We start from the raw sequence: 6,000 nt of genomic DNA, 5'->3' as shown, positions 1-6,000 counted from the left end.
AAATAATGAAAAACGGATTTGTTTTCCAAATTGGGTTGAACGAAAGTCCTCAGCCATCACTTGCATTTCTCCATATTCTGCAAATTTGATTGTTATCCAATCACATGTCACAATCGTTGTCGGTAAATGGGCAGTCAGCTGTGAAGTCAAATGTGTATTATTTCATTTGCATTTTACATATTGCCTCCGATAATGACGGCCCGAAAGTTGAAGGCAATGTTGCTCTAATGAACTTCCATCAATCAAACTAAAAATCACTCTCTACTCTTTGTTATCAATGTATTTGAAACAAAAAAGTACCAGCGACAATGTATCAGAATCTTTGTTTCAATATTTGCTCCTAATTTATCATTTTCCTCGTCCTATGAGCCATTGGGGCCGAGAGTCTATCATTTTACCGCTCCAGTTTGCAATGTTGGTGGGTCGGGGCTACACTGGACAACTACTAGAGAGCACTAAAACTGAAACTTTCCATTTGTTAGCTTTATTTTTGCAGTTTCAAGAAGGTTTGTTGAAGTGTTGTCACCTACGAACCATTTCATCCATGAGGCGCCGCTGAAATCGATACTGGACAAATGCGTTGCTCAAGCGCACACCGCGAGAACTGAAGCGTAGTCACGTGACCAACTGTGGTGACTTTTATTTGTTCGCGTTGGGAAGGAAGTTATGATTCAGTTTCTTTCATTTCTTACAAGCAATCCTGGGTCGGCATCTTGCGCCTTGCTAGCTCAGCGGTTTAGCGTCCGACTCAAAATCAAACGACGCTGGTTCGACTCTCCGGGTGTGCGCTTGAGCAACGTATTTCACGACTGTTCAGCTGTTCTCCATTCAGCGGCCTAGTGGATGGAAAAATTCCCCAGCAACAACAACTCGGAACCTCACTCTGCCAATTTAAGTAACCGGCCCTGCGTCAGTGGTTCGCAGGTCCTACAAGTATGCGAAACTGTCAGGACTTTCCCAGTCCGAGGATGAAGATTAAAAACCAACCATCCATCAAGTTTTGGCTTAGAAATTACTGAACACTCGACCAGAGCAAACCTGTTTAGACTATTTTTATGTCAAACCGACAGTTAAAATGTTGAATCACTGTGAAAAAGAGTGATCTTACTAGGAGTCCAGTTTGGTAGATGTGGAAATATTCGGCGTTGAAACAGCGATGTGGAAATTGTGTCTCATGGCAATTTCTAAGTTTGAAAGCAAACACTTGAGAATGCCCTTCCGTTGGAGAGGACTTATGCGAATTTTACGTCACGCGTAAATTGACGCAACAATCATTCGATTGTCACGCTCAAGCAATAAAATTGGCCACTTAAAATGAAAATTGAAACATTTTTACATCGGCGTGATTTGTTGTTTGGTCATGACGCAAATTCTTTCTGACGCAATATGAAGACAATGTTCACTTGTGACATATTAATTGGTTACAATTACTTGCAATATGTCAGACATGGCTAGATTACTACTCCGGGTATTTTCATAATGCAAACTTTGAGTGGTCGTCCTCGAACTGTGCGAGCAGCATGATATTTTGCACTTGTTAATCTTTCAATGAAGTGGGTGACTTGGTCTTGTACATCTCCAAATAGGAATTTATAAAGTTTGCTTCAATCTGACGACGTCATAAACCAAACCGATGCTCTTCTTTATTAAAATAGTTACTGACGCTGTGTGACGTCAAACACGCGTCATAATCCAATCAGAACATTCCAGATCATACTTTTATTGAAGAAACCTCACGTCGACGGTTCTGAGGAACAGAATACTTATCACGACTTCCGGTTGGTAGATTTTGTTTTTCTCATGTTAAAAACCAATGGTGACTTGATGCCTTCGATTACATTTTTGAGTTTAAACAAAGTTTAGTTTTCACAATAAAGTTGAACATGTTTTCTAATCTGTAATGTAACTTTTCTTAATGAACAATTTTACCGCCACCGTAAAAAAGGTAACTTAGTATGGACCAAACGTAATTAACCCGATGCCTTCACTGACAGAAGGAATCTCTCACCCTATCAAGCATATCAAATGTTGAAACAACCCCTTTGCCCCAGAAGTAGGTTAGTGGGCAATTATTTAAGCTGTGAGCCTCACTTAAGTAGCTACGCTTGTATTGGTAAAAGCATCGGCCCGTATTCCTGAAGATTTCCACACGGGAAGAGAAATGTTCTAATTGCTCCAATGAAAAAACTTGGTTTACATTCTCAAGGTTTGTTCAACTTCGAACTAACGTTGGTTCAATGTAGTGAAATGTAGAAGAATAAAAAAACATATGAAGGTGTTATTTTTTATTTATTTGAAATTCAACTGTTCCTATCGGTACACCTTGATTGCAAAATTAATCAGTTATTATTTTTATTTTAAAAACAAACAATCTATAAAAACAGAGTGAGACTGTTCACCAGGCATTTGATAATTAAAGTAACTTGCGTTCTTCTGGTGACTATTTACTAGGTTACCTCCTGATGTTAAAGATGACACTAGCTTTTTGTATTTCCGAAGTTTAGTTATCATCTTTAACATCAGGAGGTAACCGAGTAAATAGTCACCAGAAGAACGCAAGTTACTTTAATAATCTCTAAAAATGTGCATCATTTTTTGTTGGCCTACTTAAAAATTTGAAAACAATTCTTCTTCCATTACTATAATGCTAGAATGGTTTGAAATAGCATGATGATAATAAATAACAAGAACATGACATAAATTCAGACGCAGCTTTTGACTCAATAAAACTATCAAGAAATTTATTCTAATTTTTGAACTGATGACTTATTATTGAGAGTGCTGTAATTAAACCAAGCGCTTACTCAACGTTTTCCATGCAGTTACATGAATATTATGTAGACATATGTAGATACGTAAAATGTATTTCGAAGAAATAAAAGATCTATTGGTGGATATATTCGTTTAACGAAAAGGTCTGACTCATAGACTGACGCCAGAAAATATTCTTCTCTTTCTTATTCTTTCACTAAATAAATTATTAATTCTCGTGATTTAAGTGAATTTGGATTTATATGAAAAACAGCGACAAAAAATTCCGCGTATATTTTTAGTTTTGTTGATGTTACAAAAATGTCTTCTACGGTAAAAGTTATAGCCTTACATTGAATCAACGTTTTGTGATGATAGTTTTGGGAAATAAATTCAATCTGAATTAACTTTTCGACTGGAACGATGTTTCTCAACTTTGTAAAGTTGAAAAGTTCGCATCTACTGTTCATGACGTCACTCGTCGCAAAGCCAGCCAAGAGTGGTGACGTCATTGTTGATATTTTCCTGGTTTCGTCTGTTTTGCTTTCAGTGTTCCATTTTTTGCACTTTTAGTGTCTCTCTCCTGACCCTCCTGCAGCAAGGTGACTCTATTATGTAACAATCCCGATTGCAGAAACGTGGAAACAAAATTCTGCTTTTAACCGATGTGTTCCAGAAAAGATTCCCAATCGTGGGAATACTTGTTTCTACCTAGATGACCATTTCCATGCTCAAGTATATCTGCCAACTTCTCATGACAGTTGTTGACATTTCATTAGTTTCTTTTAAGCAAATTTGTTGTCAATTTAGAAAGGCTGCCGGTTCGACACCGCTCAACAGCAAAGGACACTTAAAACATGCCTGACAGTGATCACGAAGATTGGCTTACTTGCCTTCCCGAAAGTTGATGGTTGCAGTATGTAATGTTATGTTTACTTGACATATTTTTAGTTTGTTGTTTGGTAACTTGGTTTTGAGAGGCGAAAGAAGCGGAAACAACACGCAAGGCATTGTGGAAAGGATTGCGTAGGAATACAAAGAGTTGTTGGGGGAAATTGTAAACAGCAAAACATCTGGACATGAGGAATTTACATTTGAACGATCTTCCGGGTTTTCATTAAAACTGCAAATTTTTATTGAAAAGTCATTTTTTTGTAAAGTTGGCTAATAAAGTGTAAAAAATGGGTAGCTTTATTGACTTATCGGGGAGTAGGCCTAACCCGATCAATCGTAGGCAACGTTTTTTTTCAAATGCTTAAGTCTGTTCCCTTCAACACAACAAGTACTTAGGCCAAAATAAAATCAGCCATGTTTGGGAAACTTGTATAACATATTAATAAAGCTTTCGCAGCCGTAAAAGTGGCTTCTTCAGTAGTTGGAAAAGCACAAGTAAGTGAAAACATAAAAATTAATAAACCAGTAAATCACATAAAGCACTATGTAGGCCTATACCCTTTGACGTTGTTTACTATGTACGCTCACAACCCATAAAATCTAATACAACAAAATATATAAGCCATTGATAGACGAAATTTGTTATAGCTTCTTTCCTTTTGCAAGCTATTTGCATACCATCATAAACCTCGTCGGAAATAGTATGAATTTTATTCACGTGTGGTCAGCCACTGCAGCTATATAGAGCTGATCATGCATCTATCTGTCACGTGTCATGTCTAAAACTCATAAACTGTAAATATAATTTTGTAATTATCACTCGGATATCTTGCATATAAACAAAGGCATCGGAATGTGATGATTTGTGTTTCGTTGTAACAAAACCGCTTCAAGGAAGACCTGTGGGAAACTACCTGCATCTTGTGTAGTTATGAGTCTGAGGAGAGAAAGATATTTTTGAAAAAGTTCTTTTAAGCCAGAAACTTGGAACCTGCGTTTAGTTGCATGTTACTAAATACTTTGCTTGTCGAGATCTAATTTATTGCCCGCACCAATTATATGTAACGACACCACTAACTAGTCACAGTTACTACTGCTGAACGTATTGTAAGCTTTGTACGCTTTGAATGAGTTACAGTATAACCTTGTGCTACACTTACCAATCCACAAAGCATGAAACTTTGGTGACGGTACGTTTGCAGTTCTTACTCGCCGTTGTGTTCACACTCATCAGGCCAACCCAACCTGGCCATGCATATTCGCATTACACTAAACTTTAAACCGAGCACAAAAACAAATTAGATGTTATGACCAACCTTGGAATCGAACCCAGGCCTTCCAGAGGCAGTAAAGAATCATTGTTCACTTCACCATAGTAGGCTACTAACTATGAGAGATCATTGCCTGAAACTTGATCTAAATATTCTTTTATCGATATCAACGTAAACCAACATCGGTTTCAAGTAAACGCTGCAATTTTCATAACCGCTTCCTCGGATACAAACCCTAGCGATTCAATGAAGGTTTCGTTTTTGAGAAACTTCCAGGTTCCAAACAGCTCAGGTTTACTTGGTCAACACTATCGCAGTGAAAAACTAGTTATAGTAACCAACAGTTGTGGGTTTGATTCTAGGTCTAGAGATGTTAAAGCAGCGGTTCTTAACCTTTTGCCTTGTCGACACCACCTTAAAATTACCAACCAGTTCTCGCACCCCCTCCTAGGATTGGCTGAACAGTAATAGCCGCCTACAGTTCGAAATTTTTTGTTGAAACTGGTTAAGAACCCTGGGTTAAGAACCCCTGTGTTAAAAAGTTTAGCCTGTGCATGACTCCGATGGCGTTTTTGTTGCTAAGATATAGGTCCGAGAAATAATGAGGTTATGACGTAAATGCATTGACAATGCAACACCGATGGACATCAGATGCACAATCGCAAAACACTTCGGCAGTTCCAGAACGTCAATGAACGTACATGATGTTGATATTTTATTGTAGGCCTGTACGTCATAGGCCTAGTTTTATACAAAGCGTTGAGTCATTTTACTTTCAAGCCGATGAATTGATTAGAGTTTAGATTATGTTCAAAAAATTCATTGTATCAGACCTCTGATCTGTTAGACGCAACTTGCGTGACTTTGTTGCTTTCGAGCAACCCATTGTCAACCGAAGCACTCGCTTCAAACCATGGAACCAGTGGCGTAGCCAGGAAAAAATTTTGGGGGGGGGCAAATATTTGGTGAGTTGAAGAGAACGAGAAAGTTTTTGATTTAAATGAAGACATCGCCACCTGGTGTGCAGTGGCGTATCTTGGTGGCTTGAGCAAGGGAAGCAATAAAACAGGTGGGGTTAGAGCGT

The sequence above is a fragment of the Aplidium turbinatum genome, chromosome 3 (assembly GCF_918807975.1).
Source record: "Aplidium turbinatum chromosome 3, kaAplTurb1.1, whole genome shotgun sequence".
In the NCBI taxonomy this organism is placed as follows: domain Eukaryota; kingdom Metazoa; phylum Chordata; class Ascidiacea; order Aplousobranchia; family Polyclinidae; genus Aplidium; species Aplidium turbinatum.
The sequence above is the reverse complement of the archived record's forward strand: the minus strand, read 5'-3'. Positions refer to the sequence as shown.